Source organism: Macrobrachium nipponense, chromosome 36 (assembly GCF_015104395.2).
Source record: "Macrobrachium nipponense isolate FS-2020 chromosome 36, ASM1510439v2, whole genome shotgun sequence".
In the NCBI taxonomy this organism is placed as follows: Eukaryota; Metazoa; Arthropoda; class Malacostraca; order Decapoda; family Palaemonidae; genus Macrobrachium; species Macrobrachium nipponense.
This window is the reverse complement of record NC_087220.1, coordinates 65,147,608-65,171,955: the sequence shown is the minus strand read 5'-3', so window position 1 is coordinate 65,171,955 and position 24,348 is coordinate 65,147,608. Positions and strand designations below refer to the sequence as shown.

Here is a 24,348-nt window from a genome sequence, read left to right as displayed (position 1 = left end):
ACATATCAAAACCTACTGACATATTGTCTGTCCCGGTGATTTATATTCGTAGTCAATGAAAAAAAAATAATAAATAAATAAAATAAAATAAAATAAAAGAGATTTTAAAGTCAGGAAGTCTAGAAGGGAAAATGTATATCTATGCGAATAATCTTACAGGGCAAATAATATATATAGAATTTGTATGGAAACCCTTTTCATTAGTTTGAATAAGGAATGTCTAATTTAACATAATTACATTTATTTACAATCATGCAGATTTTCAACATGAAACTAATATATTGTTAAATTTTGGTACTGTTTTTTTTCAGACATTCTTCTCGTGTGGGTCGAGTATTAAAAAACAAAAAAATTTATACTAAAGTCGTATTTATTTTTTACAGCAAGTAATGTAACTCTAAGCTGGCTGAGAGCAATCTCCTGCCAGGACGACGTCATCAGTTCTGAAGGTGCATGGCGCGTCGCCCGACTCATCGTTGTTCTTTTTAACCTCAATAAACCGCTTGCGAAGCAGGTTGACTGGAGAGAGGAATGCTTAGCTCATGAACTTCACATGTGGTTCATAGGTCACGATGACATGACATAGCCATAACCTATTCTTATCCGTGTGTGCAATACAACTCGCAATCGTTTTAAAATTAATAAACAAAATAAGCAAATAGAATTTCTATAACAACAAAATGAATTAATTTTTTCTGAACCTCATAGACATTTAGAATATCAAGTCATGTATATGAAAAATTTACTTGCAACATTAGTCTATGACAATTCAAGTAAATCACATTCATGGGAAAATGTCACATTTTCTTGAAAAACCAAAAGTTTATATAGAAATTAGTTACATAGTGGGTTCTTTCGTTGCAGCTCTAGCCTATTAATAGTTTTAAAAATTAACCTCAAAGGATGCGCGCGAGAAATTTGAATATGAAACCTTTGTTAGGGGCACATAGGATCGGATTGTATCACAGCTTAATTTCAGTTAGCATAGAGAAATACAAAATCATGATTAATATTCTCTTTGACTCTTATGTTGCCTGGCAATCTTACAAATAGCTCCGTTTTCCACTTCTTTGTCTAGTAACTTACTACCAGTAATATAGAATTTTCTTTGGGATTCGTATTGATATCTGTTTATTTTTTATAATTATGGATATTTTTGCGGTCATCATAGACCTGGATAGGTTCACTCATTGTTAATGCCATGGATAAAAAAGTGTGTACAGCTGACTCTTTTGAATTCCAAAAAATATCAGCGAATTCATGTGGGTTAAGTCTGGTCTTAATGGCTCTTTCCCTCCCGTATTTGATGTTCTGAATTTATTTTGCCCTTGTGACAAGTATAATTTCACTTGCAGGCTGATTAATGGAACCTGGTTACAGTATCCTGCAGTACGAGAGTTTCACATCGCAACTTCAAAAAATCGTTCGTCGCTGCGGACGACGGCAGTCAAGTAACAACCGCCTACAATGTGAAAGGAATAAGCCCCATCATAAGTGAATAAGCTTATCTAATGGACTTCTTCGACCGACACCCGTATCCCGTCGTTAATCTCGTTTTAATGCGGAACGCTCTGGCGGCTGTCGGAAATCGACTACAAAAGGAACATACTTCTGACAATTACGACCAGAAGGATATCCAACTCTACTTTGCTGGCGAAGGACTCGTGCTGGGGGTGATTTTATTCATCGCGAATGTAATCATGTGGCTTAGGATGCAGAGAACAAGTATGAGGCCGAAATAGAACGTTGGACCCCGCCAGGCAATTTTCCCGTTGTTTTAACCATTTGGAATTGGCCATTTCATTTGGCTATAGGTGGTTGTCTGGAACTGTGTAATGGACGAAAAGTTGTTCAAACGCTAGTTAAATGTGTAGTAGTATAACCTCGGTCATGTATCCTATATATAAATGATCATAAATAACAGAATCGAAATATATCTTTGCGTGTACGCAATAGGAATCTATTTAAAGTGCACATATATTAATCATAATTATATGAATCCATATACATATGTATAAATAAATCAGGTAGCCTATAATCAATCTGTTACCTTTTATCTAACCAATAACTGCAGACATATAACAGTTAGCATAAAAATCAACGAATCAATCAGCATAAACATTAATAATTTTATCAATTCATATATGAAATTTTTATCAGTTAAAATATGATTTTTATCATGTTATCAGAGTACATTAGTATTTTCTGTAGCATATGTATCTTAATGAGATAAAGTGAAAAACTGTATCAGTATATATCACGTGATCACTATTATTTACCAATATCATTATGTTTTATATTTTATTACTTGAATCTGTATTTGTGTACACCATGAATTTTTTTTACTTATAAGTATTTTCTATATATCTATATATATTCACATAGTGTCTGTATCACAATCCTATAAGTCAAATGCAAGTCAAGCTTGAGTAATATTCAGTGGTTGGTTTTGGTAGCTGACCGAGCTTTTATGTAAGTGTTTACATAATAAAAATATGGAATGTTACTCCATAAAACTAAAGAGGTCAACCAGATTGCTTGCAGGAATGTGATCAGACCAGAGACGATAAAGTATGTAGGCTAAGATGACGTGCCGTCACCTGTGTTCATTCATTTGTTTTGAAACATTAGTCCAAGCTCCCTGCTTGAGACAACTACCGCGACCTATAATTCAAACGGCCTACGTGATCTGTAGCGTGTCTCATTTGTATGTATGTTCATATGTTCGAGCTACTGTCTGCTTCCTTTATGATTGTAACCGAGATGGTAGGCAGAATAGAGTTAGCCATCATCATTGGCAGACCTGTACCTCTCTACCTAAGCTTTATCATGTAGAACAGAATAGAGTTAGCCATCATCATTGGCAGACCTGTACCTCTTTACCTAAGCTTTATCATGTAGAGAGAATAGAATTAGCCATCATCATTGGCAGAACCGATCAAGTTATCGTCATTAGAAGACATGTACAATCCTACCTGATCTTCACCATGTAATCTCAGAGAATATAAGTATTTTTAAACTTCATGTTTCTACTAGAACCTCACATCATTGCCGAATCATCATGAGTTTAACACATCGTCGTCATAATCAAAGAAGATAATACCGACTTCGTAAGTGATCTACAAACCCCAAGACACTCCAATGAATATGGAAGTGCAATACCATCCGACTTAGCGTAAGATTATCGCAAGTCTAACATTACCTCATAGGGCGCCTTATTATACGAGGCAACAGCCCTAATATATAGACACGGCGAGGAAGCCTTTCATAGGTTTTTAGAGTTGCTTAATGGTTTTTTGTCCTCTATTAAATTTATAGTGGAAATGGAAAATAGGCTTCCCTTTCTAGATATGGTAGTTCATAAAGACACAGTGAGTAGTGACTTTAAATTCAGCGTGTATAGGAAGAACACCCACACAAACACTTATATTCATTACTACTTTTCATATCATGAACCTAAAGTAAAGCACAACGTTTTAACCAATTTGTTTTTTCGAGCATACCGAATATGTGATCCCCAGTTCATTGACACAGAAATAAATTTCTTGGTAGATAGTTTTACTAAACTGTGTTACCCAAAGTTATTTATACTGCAGTCTCTATCTAAAGCTAGATCGATGTTTTACGCCCCACATGATATAACTGAAAAGGTAGATTTTAAGGCATCTCTTGCTCTTCCTTATAATAGAGAACTTAATAAATTTTCTAGGCAGCTTAAAGGAAAAAAAGAACGGCTTCAACATAGTTTTTCAGTACAACAGTACAATCAAGAAGAAACTCATTAAAAAAAACCCTGGTAATAGAGAGAATGTAGGAGTATATGTAATACCTTACAGTGATTGCAATGAATGTTACGTGGGAGAAAGCGGACGTTCCATTGATAAGAGAAGGGAAGAACACGTTGCTGCTTGCAGAAGGGGAAGTTCATACAGTGCAATTGCGCAACATGCATGGGAGAAAAACCACGCAATAAATTTTAAAGGTACAAAGGTTGTTTTTGCATGTAACGACAGGACTTTGAGACGAGTAGTAGAAGGGGCGTTAATTTCATTAAACGAGACCTTTTCAGGAAATACTGGTACTACAGAAAATACAGCTATTTGTGAAGAGATATGTAGAAAAGGGAAAATTTCAAACTTTAGAAATATGTGCGCCAATGACGATGCTGCTTCCTCTCCTGTTTACTCCTCTCAGGTCATTTCTCCAACAAACCACCCAACCAGCAGAGAACAAGCAGTTGACAATAGAAACATTCCCCCACGAAGATCAAGACGAATTCTGGAAAGGACGAGGGCTCAACCGCCTGATCATTCATAATATAAACTAGCTTGTTACCTAACCGTTGTTTTTTCAAATGTTTGTGCTCCTACTTGTCAGTTCCTTGAGGTGACATCACATTTTAGTGAACAAGACCACAGCTGATGGTCGTAAGCTTAATCCTGTACAAGAAATATATATTTTAAACTACAAGAGGATTTTACTTCATTGTGGATTGTATCCCCATTTACTTAGAGGTACGACATAGTACCTGGCTTCTGCATATATATATATATATATATATATATATATATATATATATATATATATATGTATTGTATGTATGTATGTATGTATATATACATTAAGTATGTATGTACATTAAATATAGTGTCTGTGAAATACAAAGAACACACTTAAAGCAAACTTCGAGTTCGAGGACAATTAAAAGCTCTCGGCAACTAAAGTCAGAGAGAGAGAGAGAGAGAGAGAGAGAGAGGACGATTCGAAGGTAGATTGCATGCCACTGCTTCCAAACGCCACTCCCTCCTTTTCACAGCCACCAATCGCAGAAGCTACGTCACCTCTTTGCCCTTGAACGTGGTGAGGCGCTTAGTGAGTGAGAAAGTGAGACCACTCCGTTCCAGAGCCGTATATAGCTACGGCTCTGCTCCTTAGCCTGCTGTGACAGTCTTCCCCAGTGCAGCCACGAACATCAGAAGATTCCTACAATCGAGAAGAAGCGTCTGGACATTATTCCTCTTCTCCACTAAGGTAAGGACGACAACAGGGCCTTTTAAGATTAGTGAAAGCCACTCATCCACGAAAACCCTACTTTGTAATGGAAGATGTGCTACGAAGGATGTCGTGTGCACGCAGTTATCACCAGGTTGTTATATTCGATTTGTGTAGCGTTTGCAACGTTATCCTCAAAATTAATTGGTGCAGAAGTGTTTTCGTTTTAGTAAACCATGTAGGGAGGGATAATCCTCAATGCATATGGCGTTATGGTAAAGTGTATCAGAAGGTAAATGATCTAGGAAAATTATGGCGCATTTCCATATTTACGCCACACCGCAAGGCGAACTTTTTTCTCCTGGTTCCTGGTGGATTAGACTTACCGGTTCTTGAAGATGTGGAAGATACGTATAAGACGTTAGGTTTCAATTTGTAACTGGCTAAGAATAGGCCGAGAAATGTGAATCCATGGTTGCTGAACTATCTTCTTTTATCTAACATTACGATAAACCTCATAATAAGATGATTATAACAATTTCCTCGCTCCATTTCTCTCTCTCTTTCTCAGGTCCTTCCCAGATGCTCATCGAACATAATGAGGTTCCTTCAAGTAAGCCTCGTGGCTCTGCTTTCCCTGGTCCTACTGGGAGATGTTGCTGGTATGAAAAAAGTGCCTTTCCTATTTATTTCATGCACGTGATATCTTGCGAACGAATGTCAGGTTTGTGTTCACACCATTATGATGTGATATCCAATTTAGCGCCATTTTAGTAACGTAATTCCAGCTACAGTAATCGCATTCATGCAGCTTATATGGTAAACTACAGTAAAGAAATGATTGCTTAAAATGTTACTGGAAAAGTACGGTTTTCACATTCAAAATTCTACTTCTCTCAGCAACGGTAAACTCGGAAATATTTTCATTGAACATCCACGAAGACTACAGAAACATGAGGACAAGCTCCGACCCGCCACCCCTACCTGGACCTCAACCTGGTCAAATATCAATCGTTCCCCAAGCGGCCTTCAATGAAGGGTCCCACGACTGCATAGGCGTTTGTCAGCTTAGGGACAACTTCGACTCCTGCCTGCCAGATTCAAAGTGTTGTGAAGAGAAAAGCAATCCATTTGCTGTTATTGTCTCTGGTTCTGTTCAAGAGATGCTCTCACACTGCCCAAGTCTCTTGAACAGAGATCAGCTGGTAGTGTTGTACCTTACTTTCTTACTTAATCTGTCACTTTTTGTTAGGGTTGGCCAATATGACCAACTGCCATTGCACTATAGGCTACTAAGGTACCATGTTGCCTTCTCGTGACTTCCTTTTTGACACATGACAAGACTAAGGCCACTTTCAACTTCCCTCTCTCATCCGGAATTGGTAATGTTTAAGTGTGTAGTCTACACTCCTTTTTTTCTTTTTCCATCTGTCCATCTGCCTGTGGTGGTCGCGCATGGTAACACTGTGTCCCGGATTTTAAATAGTTACGATATGTTTAAGTTTTAGGTCAATAAAAGGATACCTGGGTGTACATTTGCAACTGAAAAGTGTTTTAATAATTTACTGTATGCGAATTACACCATTAATATTCGAATTAGGATATTATTTAAAGTCCGGGACGCAGTGTTACCATGCGCAAACACCACAGGCGGTTGGACAAATGAAAAAAAACAGAGTATACATACTCAAGGCAAAATCCTACAAAATCGTACACAAAGGTTAATGCTGGGAAGGTGATTCAGTCTCTTATAAAGAAAACCCCAATTTTAAATATAGAGTCATAATAACTGGCAACCCATCATAACCTTTGATTTCTGTTAACATTGTAACACGCCCAACATACCTTTGAGCTTTCTCATTTTAGTACTTGTGAAATTCTTCCAATAAATTGTATACTTGAAACCATGGTTTGCTTGGTCAATGAAATCGAGTTTGGATTTACTTTTGTCTTCTTATAAAATGTATTTTCAACTCTTACATTTTAACTAAAGGCTTAGTCCTATGATACAAAAAGTCACACTTTTTTTATAATGAAGAATTTTTAATTTTATTTTATTAATGCATAAAAGCTATTTTCGGTTGTATTTTCACCTGCGTAACATTTTAACATTAGGTGAAACAATTTCACAAAACATAAAATGTTTTTAACTGAGTGTTGGAGTTTCCTCGTAAATTGTGTTCTACATAAGCGTAACATTACTTCCTTCATATATTGTAGTCTGTTTGATTTAGAATGCAATAAAGGTGAGAGTGTTAAGTAACTCTCGATGTATGATATATATCATCTTCCTTATAGCATCACGAAGACAATACTATTGCAAGAAAGTTGCAACTGACGTTGTGCATATTTTCAACAATTCAAAACCAGAGCATCATAGCTAAAACCAACATAGGACCCATGTCACTGCTGCTGTGTTACCACCGCCTCCCCCCCCCCCCCCCCTCTCCCAACCCACAACAAGATAGGAAAGGTTCCATGCCTCATAGCTATATTAGGTTAGTAAACTTTGCCCACATTATTTCGCTTAGGAATTTTGACTTTTTCTCCCACCCAAAAACTCATCCTTCCCACGTGTTCCCCTTCACAGTAGGATATAAAAATGGGTTCAAATATCTCTTAAAATACTCATTTGCTGACGAAGTACACAATAAAACATAGAAAAATCATATTTTCTACCACCAGAAAGAGGTTATGGTTTTGGATATAAATTTACTAGGATTGGCCTAATGAGGCAATAGGCCTAACAAAACAAATTGCTTAAAACCCGGGCGAAAAGAAAGCAATCAAGATGGAACAGAAAAAAAACAATGATGGAGATGATGTCAATACTAATGATGAGGCTACACAGGTTACGAATCATTAATACTTAGTCCTGTACCTTAATTGGGTCTACAGGATAGAGCCACTTACACAATGAGGGGCCCCTTAACGGCGATGATCCTCCTACAATCAGCGCTGTTTATTTTCCCTTTCTTACTCCATTTACAATAATAATGCAAAAAAGGTCGTATCCCAACCAAAACCTGAATACAAAACATGGAAAAGTTGCTGCCAATTACAAGAAGAGACCTAATTAATATCGCCACACTGCACATATTATTTCTAGCGTTAGACGTGTTCATATATCCCGTAGAATCAAATATTTAAGCTCAGAATATGTTTATAGGAATGTAATATTAGATCTAAAATCTTGCTACACCTGCTAACCATAAAAACATACTTCGCATAGCCTACTGCAGTATAGGTGGTCTTGCCTTGTATCCGTTGGGTGGCTCTCAAGAAGTGAGCTATCTTTACTCGTAATGTGTAAGTAATAATTGCTTTAAGAATTTTACAAATATATTCATTAACTAGTTTAATTCATAAATAAGTGGAAGACAAGATTTCTCACAAAACCATTTTTTCTTTTCTCAGGTTTTTTTGGGAAGATACCCGCCGGTATAAGATGAGGTTCCTAAGTCTGACCTTTTTGGTTATGCTTTCCTCTGTGTCGTTCAGAGAAGAAGCTTTAGGAACGTCTACTGAACAGCCAATTATTGCAGAAGTCCTAGGTATGTGCTCACCATATGTTTCATGCAACAATATACTTGCTATATTTCACCAGTCACTACCGTTCTCTCGATTATGCAGGTTTTCAGAACACCAGTGTATCTGGATCTTGTATGAACAAAACTATTAAATCAGAAGTTTGTGTAATAAAAGTGTTAAATCTTCAGAAACTCGCTTCAAGCATCAGAATAGTGATAAGGCAAGATGATCATTTAAAATTTCAAACTTCATATTGGGACGTCAATCACATTCAGTAATTTTCATTACTTTATACCCAAGTTCCTCTGTAGCGAAGTGAAGTTAATTGTGACATTGACATCATGAGCCCTGTAAGGCAGTTTAGTCTATTATTTTGATATCATTAAAACGTGGTTTAACTCTTAGTTTTATTCTACTAAACCTGTTTTATGCATATGACTTAATAAAATGAGAAACTGAGCGTAGCATTAATAGCCTGTCTTGCAAAGAACACAAATTGCAGGAAACTGACCAACCAATCCGCTTGATCTCTGATCAAGAGGCTTAGCTGTGCAAGAACACTTCCTTATAATAACCAACAACAGTATTAAGAAACAAATACCTGTGTTGTCATTTTCTACTGACTGTGCAGACCTCTGGCACACTGCAAGTATTCATTGTCTTTGAATCTTTCTTTGCAACACTGGTTATCCGTCAGGCAGGATCCGAAGTCATCCTTGATCCGATAAGTACCGATGCAGCTGTGGGACGGAAGACCAAAGGCGTCTCGCAGAGAGAGAGAAGTTTTAGAGCTTCCTGTAGGCAAGAGAAGAAGGTTAATTGATTAATTTCAGAATGCCATAAAAACTCAAAGTGCGTCTCATGACATCAACATTATGAAAAGAAAGAACCGTTTCACAGTAATGTAGTCATGGAAATTCACCAGAAAAGAAAAAAAAAACATTGTCATTACGAACTTTCCACTGTATAAAAATCTAACGCTGCACTAAACTTGCAAGCAAGATTTCTTTCACTGTGTAAGGATTACATCACCGTGGTTATTACTAAAAATAAGAAATTACACTACCGTCAATATCTCTTTAAAGCGCAAAAATGCCATTGCTATAATCATGCTCATAAACACTGATACTAATTTTGAATCATTTTGCAGTGTGACTGTGTGCATATCGGGTGCATGCAATAATATTTCCACTTTCTGTAAGGAAATAGCATAATGAACAAACTTAAACACATTGTGACGAATATTCATATTCAGAAAATTAATCAGACATTGTGCCTTACCAAAAACTTCTCCCAGTAGCACCTTTGACAGCAAGGTCAACAAAGCTGACTTGAACGAACCTCACTGTCTGCGACGGACACCTCATAAGAACCCGAGATGGAAAAACTGAAAGAGAAATTTGATATTTTCTCTTGAGAAACGTCAAGAATTGCATGATGGTCTGTCTAATGTTTATCATTATTTCAACGAGATCTATCATGGTTTTTGTCAAAAAATTGCCATTTATTCCCCTTGAATAAAATTTCTCAGTTTCTATGAAAATACGTTAATATATGAATACTTTGCTCCACAGAAGTAGTTTTATTATATTAACTATAGCAATGAGTTGGTATAAATTAGTACATTGATATTCAAAGTAATAAACCACTTTTTTTGCATATTTTGTCCATCTCTATATATTAGGGCTTGTGCCTTGTATGATAAGGCGCCCTATGAGGTAATGTTAGACTTGCGATAATCTATACGCTAAGTCGGTTGGTATTGCACTTCCATCTTCAATGGAGTGTCTGGGGTTTTGTAGATCACTTACGAAGTCGGTATTATCTTTACGACGATGTGTTAAACTCATGGTTCGGTGAGGTTCTTGTAGAAAACACTAAGTATAAAAAATTATATATTCTTCTGAAGTTTTACATGGTGAAGATCAGATATGATTGTACAAGTCTTCTAATAACGATAGCTTGATCGCTTCTGCCAATGATGATGGCTAATCCTATTCCTCTACATGATAAAGCTTAGGTAAAGAGGTACAGGTCTTCTAATGACGATAGCTAACTCTGTTCTGCCTGTCTACCATCTCTGTTACAAGTTATGAAGGAACAGACAGTAGTTCGAACATATGAACATACATACAATGACATAGTTTCATACGAACACACAATCAAATGAGACACGCTACAGATCACGTAGGCGGTAGTTGTCTCAAGCAAGGAGCTTGGACTAATGTTTATAAACAATTGAATGACCACAGGTGACGGCATGTTATCTTAGCCTACATACTTATTGTATACGTCATCTTTAGCGCCTCTAGTCTGATCACATTCCTGCAAGCAATCTGGTTGACCTCTTAGTTTTAGACTTTATATATATGGACTAACATTCCATATTTTATTATGTAAACACTTACATCAGCTCGGTCAGCTACCAAAACCAACTACTGAATATTACTCAAACTTGACTTGCATTTGACTTATAGGAGTGTGATACAGACACTATGTGAATATATATATATAAGTAAATAAAAATTCATGGTGTACATGAATTGATTCAAGTAATAAAATATAAAACAATGATATTGGTAAATAATAGTGATCACATGATATATATAATGATACAGTTTTTCACTTCATCTCATTAAGATACATATGCTACAGAAAATACTAATGTACTCTGATAATTGCATAGAATGAAGATTAACATGATAAAAATCATATTTTAACTGATAAAAAATTTCATATATGAATTGATAAAATTATTAATGGTTATGCTGATTGATTCGTTGATTTTTATGCTAAATGTTATATATCTGATTCATTAATTCATATACTAACTCATAAATAACTGCAGATATTGGCAAGATAAAAGGTAACATATTGATTAGAGGCTACCTGATTTGTTTATACATATGTATATGGATTCATATAATTATGATTAATATATGTGCTCTTTAAGTAGATTCCTATTGCGTACACGCAAAGATATAATTAGATTCTGTTATTTATGATCATTTATATATATATTCCTAGTGCGTACAACTGCAAAGATAATATTTTAGATATTCCGTTATTGTTATGATCATTTATTATTAAGAGCTTCCTATTGCGGTATACCACGCAAAGATATATTTAGATTCCGTTATTTATGATCATTTATATAAGAGATTCCTATTGCGTACACGCAAAGATATATTTCGACTCTGTTATTTATGATCAATTATATATAGGATACATGATACTTTATATATATAGGATACATGACCGAGGTTATACTACTTCACATTTAACTAGCTTTCGAACCACTTTTCGTCCATTACACAGTTCCAGACAACCACCTTTAGCCAAATGAAAAGGCCTTTTTCAATGGTTAAAACAAGGGGAAAATTTGCCTGGGCGGGTCCAACGTTCTATTTTGCGCTCATACTTATTCTCTGCATCCTAAGCTACACGATTCCGTTCGCGATGAATCATCCCCAGCACGAGTCCTTCGCCAGCAAAGTAGAGTTGAATATCCTTCGGGTCGTAATTGTCGGAAGTATGTCCCTTTTGTAGTCGAATTCCGACAGCCGCTGGAGCGTTCCGCATGAAAACGAGAATAACGACGAGATACGGTGTCGGTCGAAGAAGTCCATGAAATTCCTTTCACATTGTAGGCGGTTGTTACTTGACTGTAGTCGTCCGCTGCGACGAACGATTTTTTGAAGTTGCGATGTGAAACTCTCATACTGCAGGATACTGTAACCAGGTTCCATTAATCAGCCTGCAAGTGAAATTATACTTGTCACAAGGGCAAAGTAAATTCAGACAACATCCAAATACAGGGGAGGGGAGAGAGCCATTTAGACCAGACTTAACCCACATGAATTCGCTGATATTTTGGAATTCAAAAGAGTCCGCTGTACAAACTTTTTTATCCATGGCATTAACAATGAGTGAACCTATCCAGGTCTATGATGACTTGTAAAAATATCCATAATTATAAAAAATAAATAGATATCATTACGAATCTCAAAGAAAATTCGATATTACTGGTAGTAAGTTACTAGACAAAGAAGTGGAAAATGGAGCTATTTGTAATATTGCCAGGCAACATAAGAGTCAAAGAGAAGATTAATCATGATTCTGTATTTCTCTATGCTAACTGAAATTAAGCTGTGATAAAATCTGATCCTATGTGCCCTAACAAAAGTTTCATATTCAATTTTCTCGCGCGCATCCTCTGAGGTTAATTTTTAAACTTTATTAATAGGTAGGAGATGCAACGAAAAAAACCCACTATGTAACTAATTTCTAAACAAACTTTGGGTTTTTCAAGAAAATGTGACATTTTCCCATGAATGTTTTTACTTGAATTGTAATAGGCTAATGTTGCAAGTAAATATTTCATATTCATATCGTGATACTTCTAAATGTCTATGAGGTTCAGAAAAAAAATTTATTCATTTTGTTGTTATAGAAATTCTATTTGCTTATTTTGTTATTAATTTGAAAATGATTGCAACTCCTTAGCTAAAGTTGCATTGCGCATACGGATAGACATTTGTACCTAACGTCTGCCTTGCCCATGAGAAGTTCGGGCTAAGAATTCTTTCTCCAGCAACCTGCTTTGTAATCGCGAGATGAAGCCTGTGTAAGCAGATTATTGAGGTTAAAAGGAACAAATGCTGATACGGCAATGATGACGTCGTCACTTGGCAGGAGATTGCTCTCAGCCAGCTAAGAGTTACGTTACTTGCTGTAAGAGATACGACTTTAGGATAAATTTTTCGTTTTTTAATACTCGACCCACATGAGAAGAATGTCTGAAAAAAAACAGTACCAAAATTGAACAATATATTAGTTTCATGCTGGAAATCTGCATAATTGTAATTATGTTAAATTAAATATTCCTTATTCAAACTAATGAAAAAAGGTTTCCATACAAATTCTATATATATTATTAGCCCTGTATAAGATTCATATAGGATTATTCCATAGATAACATTTTCACTTCTAGACTTCCTGACTTTAAAATCTCTTTTATTTTATTTTATTTATTTATTATTATTATTATTATTTATTTATTTATTTAATTATTTTTTTTTCATTGACTACGAATATAAATCACCGGGACAGACAATATGTCAGTAGGTTTTGATATGTGTTTGAACTTTTAGCTTATTTGTCATTACTAAAGCGTTAAGTTAGAGTTCAAATCTTTACGCATATATATTTGGATATTTAATGGTTACGTTTTGCTTATTGATTTTATCGTGATTCCTTTTTTATTATAATTTGTAACCCTTCCGACTTCTTACGGAGTGTATTATATTGACTCCACTTGTATCCATAATTTATTGTTTTTTTATATTATTTATTTATTTATTTTTTTTTTATATATATTTGATAAATTAATGGTTGGCTTGAATATGTGGAAAAGTGTTCTAGCGGCGTACCGTATAAGGCCTACTTGCGGCATCAATTCTATAGATACAAGATATAAATGATAAAGGTATTTAAAACCGCGAGAACCGCTATAATCCAGTTCGGATCCAACATCACGAGTTGTAACTCGTAAGACATTGACACTTCCTATTTAATTATCCGTTATTCTACCAAACCGATTGACTCTGGGTGATAAAATATATTATTGGTTTTCTTAATGGAAAGGAATTCACACAACGTGTTAAGGAGATTATTATTGATTTACACCACCCGAGTCAGATTATCATGTGTTGAATTCCATGTTTACTGATTTAGCACTCATAAATATTCCTAACGCACTCAATTGCGGTGTTTGTTTTTAGTGCTATTAATTCTATATAACGTGTCAAGGAACTATTAACACTAAGAAGTGTTTATTCCCTCTGTCAGACTCGTAATTCTGTTAATAATTCTAAGTATATTCTTTCAAGGATTGATTTGGCACAGGATAGGCCCTTAAACTGACAGGTGTCTTAGTGTATCCCTTGTTTTCATGACACGTGTTACAATTAGTTATGTGCTTTTTATATCTGTAAGCATTGTAGGCCAGTAAAATAGTGATTTGGCTTTCTGTGACATAGTAGGAAACCCTGGATGACGGAATGCAACCAGTTTATGACGATTGGTATGAAAGAGATTATTACTAATACCTGGTCGTTAGTCATCTGCTGTGTTCTTCGGGTTTTCCTCGTCACAGACCTACATATAATATTACATTTGATTACATTATTCTGATACACATACTTTAAATATACTTTTGCTTTAGGGTTTCCGCTCGAAGTGTTTATTGTTTTTGCCTAGCCACTGACCCTGTTTCCGTTTCGAAGTGTTTATTGTTTGGTGTTTATTGCTGCTGACTCTGTTTCCGTTCGAAGTGTTTATTGTTTGGGTTATGTCTGTTGACTCTTGCTTTGTTCAGTTTGTAACAGTTCTGCGCTCCAACCCAGATATTCAATGCTCGCGATCTCTTGGGTTAAGGAATTTTCTTGTTTAGATACGGTTTTAACAATAGGTACGGATGTTTCTATATTTTTTAGTCTAATTAATGGTTCTTTGCGGTATGGTGCGGGATTGCGGGATAATGCGTCAGCTATGATATTTGCTTTCCCAGGTAGATATCTTATCTTGGAGCCAAGATAAGATATCTACCTGGGAAAGCAAATATCATAGCTGACGCATTATCCCGCAATCCCGCACCATACCGCAAAGAACATTAATTAGACTAAAAAATATAGAAACACCGTACCTATGTTAAAACCGTATCTAAACAAGAAAAGACCTGAATGATCATTTGTCACCGAGTTCATTTTGGACTGTGATTAAAGCCTTTGAAAAACTCGGTAAAGGATCATGTTCAGTAAGGACTTTATCAGGATAGCCATAGATTATGAACTTAAAATGTACTAGTGATAAAGATACCTAGCCCTTCCTTGCCTATTACTGCATATTTACTTTCAGAGGGCTTTAGTTTACGTGAATAAAAAGCTATAGGGAAGAACTGTTTATCATATTACTGAAGTAGTAAATCCCTCTACCTACCCCTTGGTCTGAGGCGTCTGTTGCAATAAAAAAAAATTCCTTATTTAAATCAGGGATTTTTAAGTTAGGTAAGCTGCATTTTCCGCTTTTAAGATATCGAACGCCTGTTGATGCTTTTCAGACCATAATAAATCTACGCTCTTCTTCGTAAGATCTGTTAAAGGAGCTGTCATGATTGAAGAGTTACATATTAACATACGATTGTAATACCCACTACAGCGCAAAAGTGCTGTATCCCCCTTTTACGTTAATAGGTACCGGAAGTTATGAATAGCCGACACCTTACCTTGGACTACTTTAAGACCTTGACTAGACACATAAAACCTAGATAAACATGTTCGGTTTTTAAAAACTCACATTTAGATACTTTACTCTGAGATTATTTGTCTTTGTCCCTGTAGCACTAGCTCTAGTTTATGTGAATGTACTTCTAAGGTATTTAGAAAAGATTATAAGACCAACCATATAAGCATGTAGGGTATCCCCTAAAAGTTTCCAAACACTATATTGTAATTGGGGCGCAACGTAAGCCGGAGGCATACGTAAAAATTGATAATGTCCCCTGAGTGTGCTGAAAACGGTGTATGAGGTACAATCACTTAGGTAATGGTATCTGGTAAAAGCTTTTAAGTAAGTCCAAGTTGGTGAAAAAAAAAAAAAATTTTATTCTAACCTAACAGAGATAAGATGTCGTCGGTACATGGCACTGGAACTATCGGGAGTCGTTTCCTTGTTTAAGCGTCAGAAATCTACGCAGATACGCCAAGTCCGATCTTTTATGGCATGACATTTGAGGGAAAAATTATATGGGCTTATTTGATTTCCTAATGACTCCTATTACTAACTTTTTTCAACTTCGTCATTTATCTCTATTTTGAAATTTCATTGAGAATCTATACGAAGGTACGTAAATAGCTTTATGTTTGTCCTTAAACCGTGTTTTGTGTTAAGTTACATCCGTTTTTTTTTCCAGAGATCACTCGCCAGTGGAGAAACTTCCTGGTATTCAGGTAAAAGATAAAAAAAATTTCTGCTGAATCACCTCTGCTTGAATGACTTTACGGATATTACTTTAGATAGATTATCAGAGAGATTCATCCACGACTGGTTGGGCGTGATTAAAAATTAGCAACAATAAAAAATGCGATATTTATAACTTCCGTATCCACGATATGTATACTTTTTAGGGCTTTGTTCGCGGAAACCGTTATATTTCAGAGTGTCGGGAAGGATTAAAATTTCATTTCCCAGCAAAGTCTTTTTACACGCACTAAGACATTCGAGGGTGCATGCTTCTCGAGATTTTGCGTGCAAACTACGACTGCGGTTGTGGGAGAATTCTGTTGGGTCATTTGAACAATGTTACGATTTATGAGACAAATGTATAGTTCCTTTATATAAGTTATTATTTGTTTAACTGTCTCATTTTTTTGTTCAAACGGATTTCAATATGTTTGAAGGTTTATAGGATTTTCCTTTGATAAACACGCCTTATTTTGCAGGATGTAAGATAATATTTTGTATACCCCTAGATGGATCTTACAATTACACTAGATACAGATCATGTTTTTTATAACTATAGAGGTATCTGTAAGCGCTCGCTTATCCGGACTTCTCATTAGGGAAGTTCGAAGAACAGACGGTGAGTCCGTAAATACAGGATAATACGTGTACTAATGAAATAAAACAAGATATTCTAATTTTTACGGCGCGTACAGTTGGGCTTAATCCACCAGTATTTATTATAACTTAATGTATTAAAATTAAAACGAAAACCTGCTCTGATTACTTATACGGTCGTGTGTTTCATAGGAAAAATCCTTTTTAATTCAAAAAGATATTGGTATGAACCAACATCGCTTTTCCCCACTCTGCTAGAGTCGCTTATTGTGTGGAATTTGCTATGCTTTGAACACTTCGGCAGTTTTTTGACTAACCTTGACCGCTTGACTAGGTGACACAGTAACCGAGTTTGCTTGTTTGATTCTGAAAGGCTACTGTTTCTATTTCTTTTTGTAATAATTAGGATCCTTCTCTTTATTACCATCGGCAACGTATTGTGTGTTTTTAGCATTATGTTGCTGGTTACGTATAAAGCAATGAATGACGAACTATTAGGAACTGAGCGATTACTAATAAGACAAGTTATCTCTACTGTATTCAATATTAACTGTTTGTACTTCATTCTTTGCTAAAATTTGAAATAGTGAGGGATCCTGGTCAGCGCATTTAGACCTGATGAAAGTTTTTTACAGACATGTTATTCCTTGCAATCCAGCCATATTTTTAAAGTTGAGTTGAGTCATTGAGGTTCGATATTTTATATAACTCAAAAACTCAAGGCTAAAACTGCGATCGGGACTTGCAAAGGAGCATTTATTGTCATGACCCGAAATAGTGTTACCTCTAATTTATCTAGATTTGTACGGGTGTTCCACTTGTTTTTTTGTGTGTTTTCTAATCACTACGGTGCTTAACGACCCTATCCATGCATCTGTATAAATACAGACGTCCACTGCGTAAACGCATATTCACTGTTTAATATGATTTGTTACGTAAGGTATTAATAATCACCCAAAATGATAAAATTAACATAGTATATGATTATGATATTTCAGTAGAACTTCTGGAAACAGACACTCAAAGATAAAAAAAAACTCGCAGTAGCGAAATCTCAATGATGTAGATAATTTCTGTAAAAAAGTAAGATTAAGAATGTCTCGTAACTTCAGCCACAGGAATAACGAAATTCGACCTGCAAAGGAAACACTCAAAGTTACTCCAAATGAATAAAAAATTGTACTTAGCTTGCTTTTGTGGGAAGTCACGGTGTTCCGATAACGACACACGGCCTTGGTCCTCCTTCTCTATTTATCGGATGACCTGGTTTGGCTTCAGTTTCCCCCGTGTGCGTTGTTTCGATGATTCGAGCCCTTGAAAGATCCGATGCTGCAGACGCGTTCGGTTTGTTTCTTGCAGTGCCGGAAACGCTCACTAACGATGTTTTCTTGAATGATTCTAATGAGAGACGAAGCTTGCGTTGTCGCAGGAAAAAGACACGTCGGTTTTGTTTCTTGAAGTTATTCACTAAACAATGATACTAAGTTGCTTGAAGAATCTGTTGCTTTCGTCGTCGTTGAAGAGTTCTTATTGTTTTCTGAAGTCGCTCACTAACGATGATACTATGTTGCTTGAAGAATCTGCTGCTTCCGTCGTCGTTGACTTCTTATGATACATGATTTATTATTCTGATTTTTCTTCGTAGGACGTTGTAGAGTTCTTCTGGTACGCTGGCCACCAATATTAGGGCTTGTGCCTTGTATGATAAGGCGCCCTATGAGGTAATGTTAGACTTGCGATAATCTATACGCTAAGTCGGTTGGTATTGCACTTCCATCTTCAATGGAGTGTCTGGGGTTTTGTAGATCACTTACGAAGTCGGTATTATCTTTACGACGATGTGTTAAACTCATGGTTCGGTGAGGTTCTTGTAGAAAACACTAAGTATAAAAAATTATATATTCTTCTGAAGTTTTACATGGTGAAGATCAGATATGATTGTACAAGTCTTCTAATAACGATAGCTTGATCGCTTCTGCCAATGATGATGGCTAATCCTATTCCTCTACATGATAAAGCTTAGGTAAAGAGGTACAGGTCTTCTAATGACGATAGCTAACTCTGTTCTGCCTGTCTACCATCTCTGTTACAAGTTATGAAGGAACAGACAGTAGTTCGAACATATGAACATACATACAATGCCATAGTTTCATACGAACACACAATCAAATGAGACACGCTACAGATCACGTAGGCGGTAGTTGTCTCAAGCAAGAAGCTTGGACTAATGTTTATAAACAATTGAATGACCACAGGTGACGGCATGTTATCTTAGCCTACATACTTATTGTATACGTCATCTTTAGCGCCTCTAGTCTGATCACATTCCTGCAAGCAATCTGGTTGACCTCTTTAGTTTTAGACTTTTATATATATGGACTAACATTCCATATTTTTATTATGTAAACACTTACATATATAATTAGATGATGTATAATTGCAGTGTTGTCAAACTTCTTCCTGTGGAGACTATGTATATATTATTTTCTTATTGTAAGGGCACATGCCAGTAATTTATGCTTGCCTTCTGGACGAAATCCCTTTTTTTTGTATGTTGGGTTACGATTAAAGCACTTGATGTTTGTTTTTAAATTGATGTTTGTTACGTAACCCTGTAATTTTGTAGATGTGACAACTGTGTTATGCAATATACTCCTCCCGAGTTTTCTTCTAGGGTGGAAAGGCGAAGCTCTCGGATTCTAGCATCTGACTCCACGAAGGCAAGTAAAAGAAGATATTCTTGTAGAATCCAGCCACATCACCTCGTGAATCGTCGTCGCCATTGCAGTAACTTCTTCATTAGGATATTCTGAGATCCTGTTTGCCATTTAAGTTTTATTTCTATCGAAGTAACGTAATGTTTTGTTAATAATTTTTGCAGTAATGTGTTAGTTTTCTTGCTTCTTAACGTAATTTGAATAATTGTTCCGTTCTTTAAATATTAATTATTTGTATTAAACCTTTAAATGCGTCTTTGTGAACCCGTGTGGCATCACCCAAAAAGAATTGGAGCAGGAAATACAGTTGATTGTTTCTTAACTGCACTTTTGTTGAATAAAATGCAAGGTTTCTTGACTTTAAGTAAGTTAGTAAACTCCTCAGCACTGTAACTTGGTCTCATTCAAAGCTAGTGCAGGAGGGCTTAAGGTTGAATGAAATCGTACCGAATGTGGCCCTAAAATTCAGTTTAGTTTCACCACAGCTTTTTTTTTTAAACCATGACAGGATGCACGATCAATGGAATAACTATACGAACTCGGCTTGGCCAATGATACGGTTCTCTCTCCGTCAGTAAGATTAGTTATGTAGGAAATATATTAGCTAGGAAACTCTACTAGTAGAGTTTTTAGTAGATGAAGAAGAAGGAGAAGTAGAAGAGAAACGCAAACCAGGATGTTTGTGATACGACACTCGTAAAAGGCAGAAAAGGGACTGAGTGAGACTGTTAGACGTAAACTTTGACCCGGGAGCAATGAATAACAAGTGGGTGGAGCTAGCTTACGACAAATCACAGCATATGCCCTGATTTATTAGATGTCGTCGCCAGAAGTGGTAGGCGTTAAAGATTACCCAATTATGAAGAATTAGGGTAGTCTTAAAAGGAATCCAGAAGAAGAAGAGGCAGAGCCAGAAATCAGGAATTGGTCCATAGTTCAGTTGGAATGATGGAAAGAATCAGTTAACTACTCGCTTCTGGTTGTATAACTTGTGTCGGTTTAGACTCCGTTTATCCTGTGCCATTAAGACTTGTGTGATAAGAAAGTGAGATTGTGTATGTTACAATAATAAATAAGAACAAAAAACGTGGTGTTTAACTTGAACAGAATTCTAAAGGAAACCAAACTCACATATTTTCTCTAAGTGATTTGCCTTCTGAGAGACCAACCGAGAAGATCGAGAATCGGCCAGTATGCAGAAACAGTAGTCCAGAAGAACAGAGAAGTATTAAAAATGATATCCATATAAGTTCCTACTAGAGATAGAAACTCAACGCTGTTTAAATAAAGAGTACCCCCATATAACATATAACAAATAATAACCAAAAATAAAAGGGAATGAAGAACATTGTAGCAGAAATGACCCAACAATTCTATGGCTATGCTAATACATAAATCTTTAGATTATGTTTATATGCAATATCATGAATACTAATTAGCATATTGATCTAAATCTACCTTGTTACAATTACCCTACACTTTAAAAATATTGCCCTGCTGTCTAAGATTTTGCACAAATTACACTACGCGTAGGGCAATTACCCTACAGTTGGCAACACTGTTGCTGCTGCTGCCTGGAAAGGGTCTGTGGCGGGAGTACCCTTTTTCCCGCATATTGGCAGGATCTGCGCGGCCAGTTCGGCTTTTATCATTCCTCTAGATTCATACCCTGGCCCCTACAGTATACATTGCTAACACAAATTACAATCTAAAACTATACAAGGGTGAATCTCTCATGGATGCAGCTTTTAAAAGGAAATAGTCACACTCGCATACACAAGGAACCATCCATCGCTCAGATGCTCCCATCCAGCTGTTCGAGAACTTAAGGTAGGTTTACACCCACACACTTTTGTGTTGCGGGCTGTTACGGCGTGGGGACCGCAAGAAACCGCACGAAAAATGACGCAGTGGTGGGGAAAAAATGACCTTTATTGGGCGGCGTGGCGCGGACCCGCGCGATGTGTTACGGACATGTTACGGTGTGTTATGGTGATGACGCTGCTCTGTCTAGTGGAGTGTTACAGCGTTGATGTGGTTTTATGGTGGTTGTTGCCATGCCAGGGCACACGCTCTTGCGGCTTTATTACTCCGTGTAGCAGTGTGTTGCGGGTGGCTTGTGGTGTTGTTGCGGAGTGCTTGCACATCTGCATGAGACACGACGTGGAACGGTGCATAATTGTTGCACATGCACCGTGCCACACCATGCCGTATATGAACCTTGGGTATATATAGAGGCCTGCCAAGCATATCCTTCATTCCACGCCCACCCAGCATGCAATATGGACCTCAACAGGAGACCCAGAAATTTTTGGTAGCTGTCCTGTGTCTCTGTGCAGTCCAGGTCATTGGCGGGTTGAGAAGAAGACGTACTACAGTGCCACAGCCACCTGCACGAAAAGACGGCAGGGCAGGGTGGCTTTGGGATCGGGAGTGGCTGACACGGCAACAACTACAAGGAGACTATGACCAGCTACTACAAGAACTGAACATGGAGGACCGCAAACGACACAAGAACTTTCTATGCATCTACCCTGATTTGTTCGAGGAGATGGTCGAAAGGCTGACGCCCATTTTGAAGAAGAAGGACACGATAATGCGGCGTGCACAAGAGGTGGGACTCAAGTTGGCGGTCACTCTCCGCCACCTGGCAAGTGGGAACGACTATAGAAGACTCTAATACAGCTTCAGAGTCTACAAGACTTCTATATGCCAGATTATCCCATTAGTCTGCCAAGCCATTATCGACACATACAAACCAGAAGTGATGAAGTGCCCAAAGATACCAGAAGAATGGAATGATGTAGCAAAATGATTCGCCTCAAAGTAGAACTACTTCAGTTGTGTGGGAGCCCTGGATGAGAAGCACGTCGCTATCAAGAAACCCAAAGGTGGAGGATCACTGTATTTCAGTTACAAGAAGTTCCACAGCATCGTCCTCATGGCCCTCTCAAATGCAAAGTACAGGTTCCTGTTCATCGACGTCGGTGCAGAAGGAGGTGCTGGCGATGGAGGAACCTGGCAGAAGTGCAACCTGGCCAGGGCCATCACAAACAACCAAGCAGGACTCCCACAAGACAGAAATTTGCCCAACAACGACGAACCCATCCCCTTCCACATAGTCGCCGACGATGCCTTTGCTCTCAATCCGGAGTTGATGAAGCCCTACTCCCACCAATCACAAGATCCCACCAAACAACTATACAGCTACAGATTATCTCACGGTCGTCGTGTGGTAGAAAACACATTCGGCCTGCTGCAGATGAGGTGCCGAGTCTTCGGGATGATGATGCAACAGGATGTAGAGGTGTGCAAGAAGATAACTTTGTGCACATGTGTCATGACAACCTGGCTCTGCAATGCTACCCATGTGCTGGCACCGCCGTCGACCATGAGGACCAACACCATAACGTCGTACCAGGTACTTGGATGCAGGAGTCGCTGAACCTCATGGAAAGACTCATTGCAAGAAGTGGACCAAACTACACACGTTGAGCGAAGGTCATCAGAGATTACCTGGCCCAGTACTACTCATTGGATGCAGGTGCAGTGGAATGGCAAGAGCGAATGGTGTTTCCTCGAGGACGACCAGGTACTGACGAGTAGAGGACCCAAAGAACTCTGTAATAAAACATAACCAAACCAATGTACAGTCGGCCACACATATAAGTAAACACATTTCAGCCACAAGGGCTGGATGTGATCTGGTAACACTGGAACTGTGCCTCCAGACGCACGATGAAACCCGCCCCTCCACCATGGCCACCGCCCTCCACACGTCTTCCCCAAACATTTTTCCCTCCAACCTTCACTCCCACCCTTTCAAGCACACGTTTATAAATTCTGCTCCCTCTCTCTAATTTCTCCTTTAAGGAAAATAATATAACTGAATCTATTCTGTAGGTTCATTTTCTCATCATGTGGAGGCGAGAAAACCCGTCTGTTCAACTTTTGTCGTAAAAATATTATTACTTGCTGTTACAGACAGAAGAATTAACTCGGTTTTCGTGGCGCTCTCTTGTAATAATGGGATTTAGCTATCTACCAATAAAACCCTTGTCTATCAAATAACAGCATACCTGTGTTCTTCTATGATCCCCTCCCTCAACAGCAGCCTCAGCAGCAGCAGTTATCTCATCAGCAGGTGTGCTCGACACAGGCAACACGGGTAGCGACACTGTCATTCTTCCCCAGTGGACGGTCGACACCACTGAACTTCTTTCCTCGACCTTCCACTTCTTCGCTGTCGCCGCTAGTCAACAGTCTCTTGGTAGACTTGCGGACCCCTACCCCTAGTGCCAATATTTCGACACCAAAACCTTCTGCCGCAGAGGATCCCCCTGCTTCCCTACGACTTGACTATGTCTCCAGGTGAAAAGGAGGACATTGAACCCGAATCAATGGAGTGATATTGTAAACTATGTAAATAAATATAATGTTATTTTTTAAATAATAATTGATTTTTTAGTTATTTTAGTAATAGTAAATG

At 37.4% G+C, this 24,348-nt stretch overlaps 2 long non-coding RNA genes across 2 annotated transcripts in view; one reads left to right on the top strand and one right to left on the bottom strand.

Moving 5' to 3' along the window:
- Nucleotides 1–4,739: 4,739 nt before the first annotated feature.
- The window catches only part of LOC135203796 (uncharacterized), a 67,429-nt gene continuing 47,820 nt past the window's right edge, over nt 4,740–24,348 (top strand). Inside the window, exons 1-2 of the long non-coding RNA XR_010312027.1 lie at nt 4,740–5,031; nt 8,410–8,546. This is a non-coding gene — a long non-coding RNA (uncharacterized LOC135203796). The remainder of the gene's footprint in view (nt 5,032–8,409; nt 8,547–24,348) is intronic.
- Nucleotides 9,125–24,248, bottom strand: LOC135203798 (uncharacterized). Its single transcript, XR_010312030.1, has 3 exons — nt 23,939–24,248; nt 9,805–9,910; nt 9,125–9,318 (listed from the first exon to the last, which is right to left on the bottom strand). It is a non-coding gene; the product is annotated as an uncharacterized LOC135203798 (long non-coding RNA).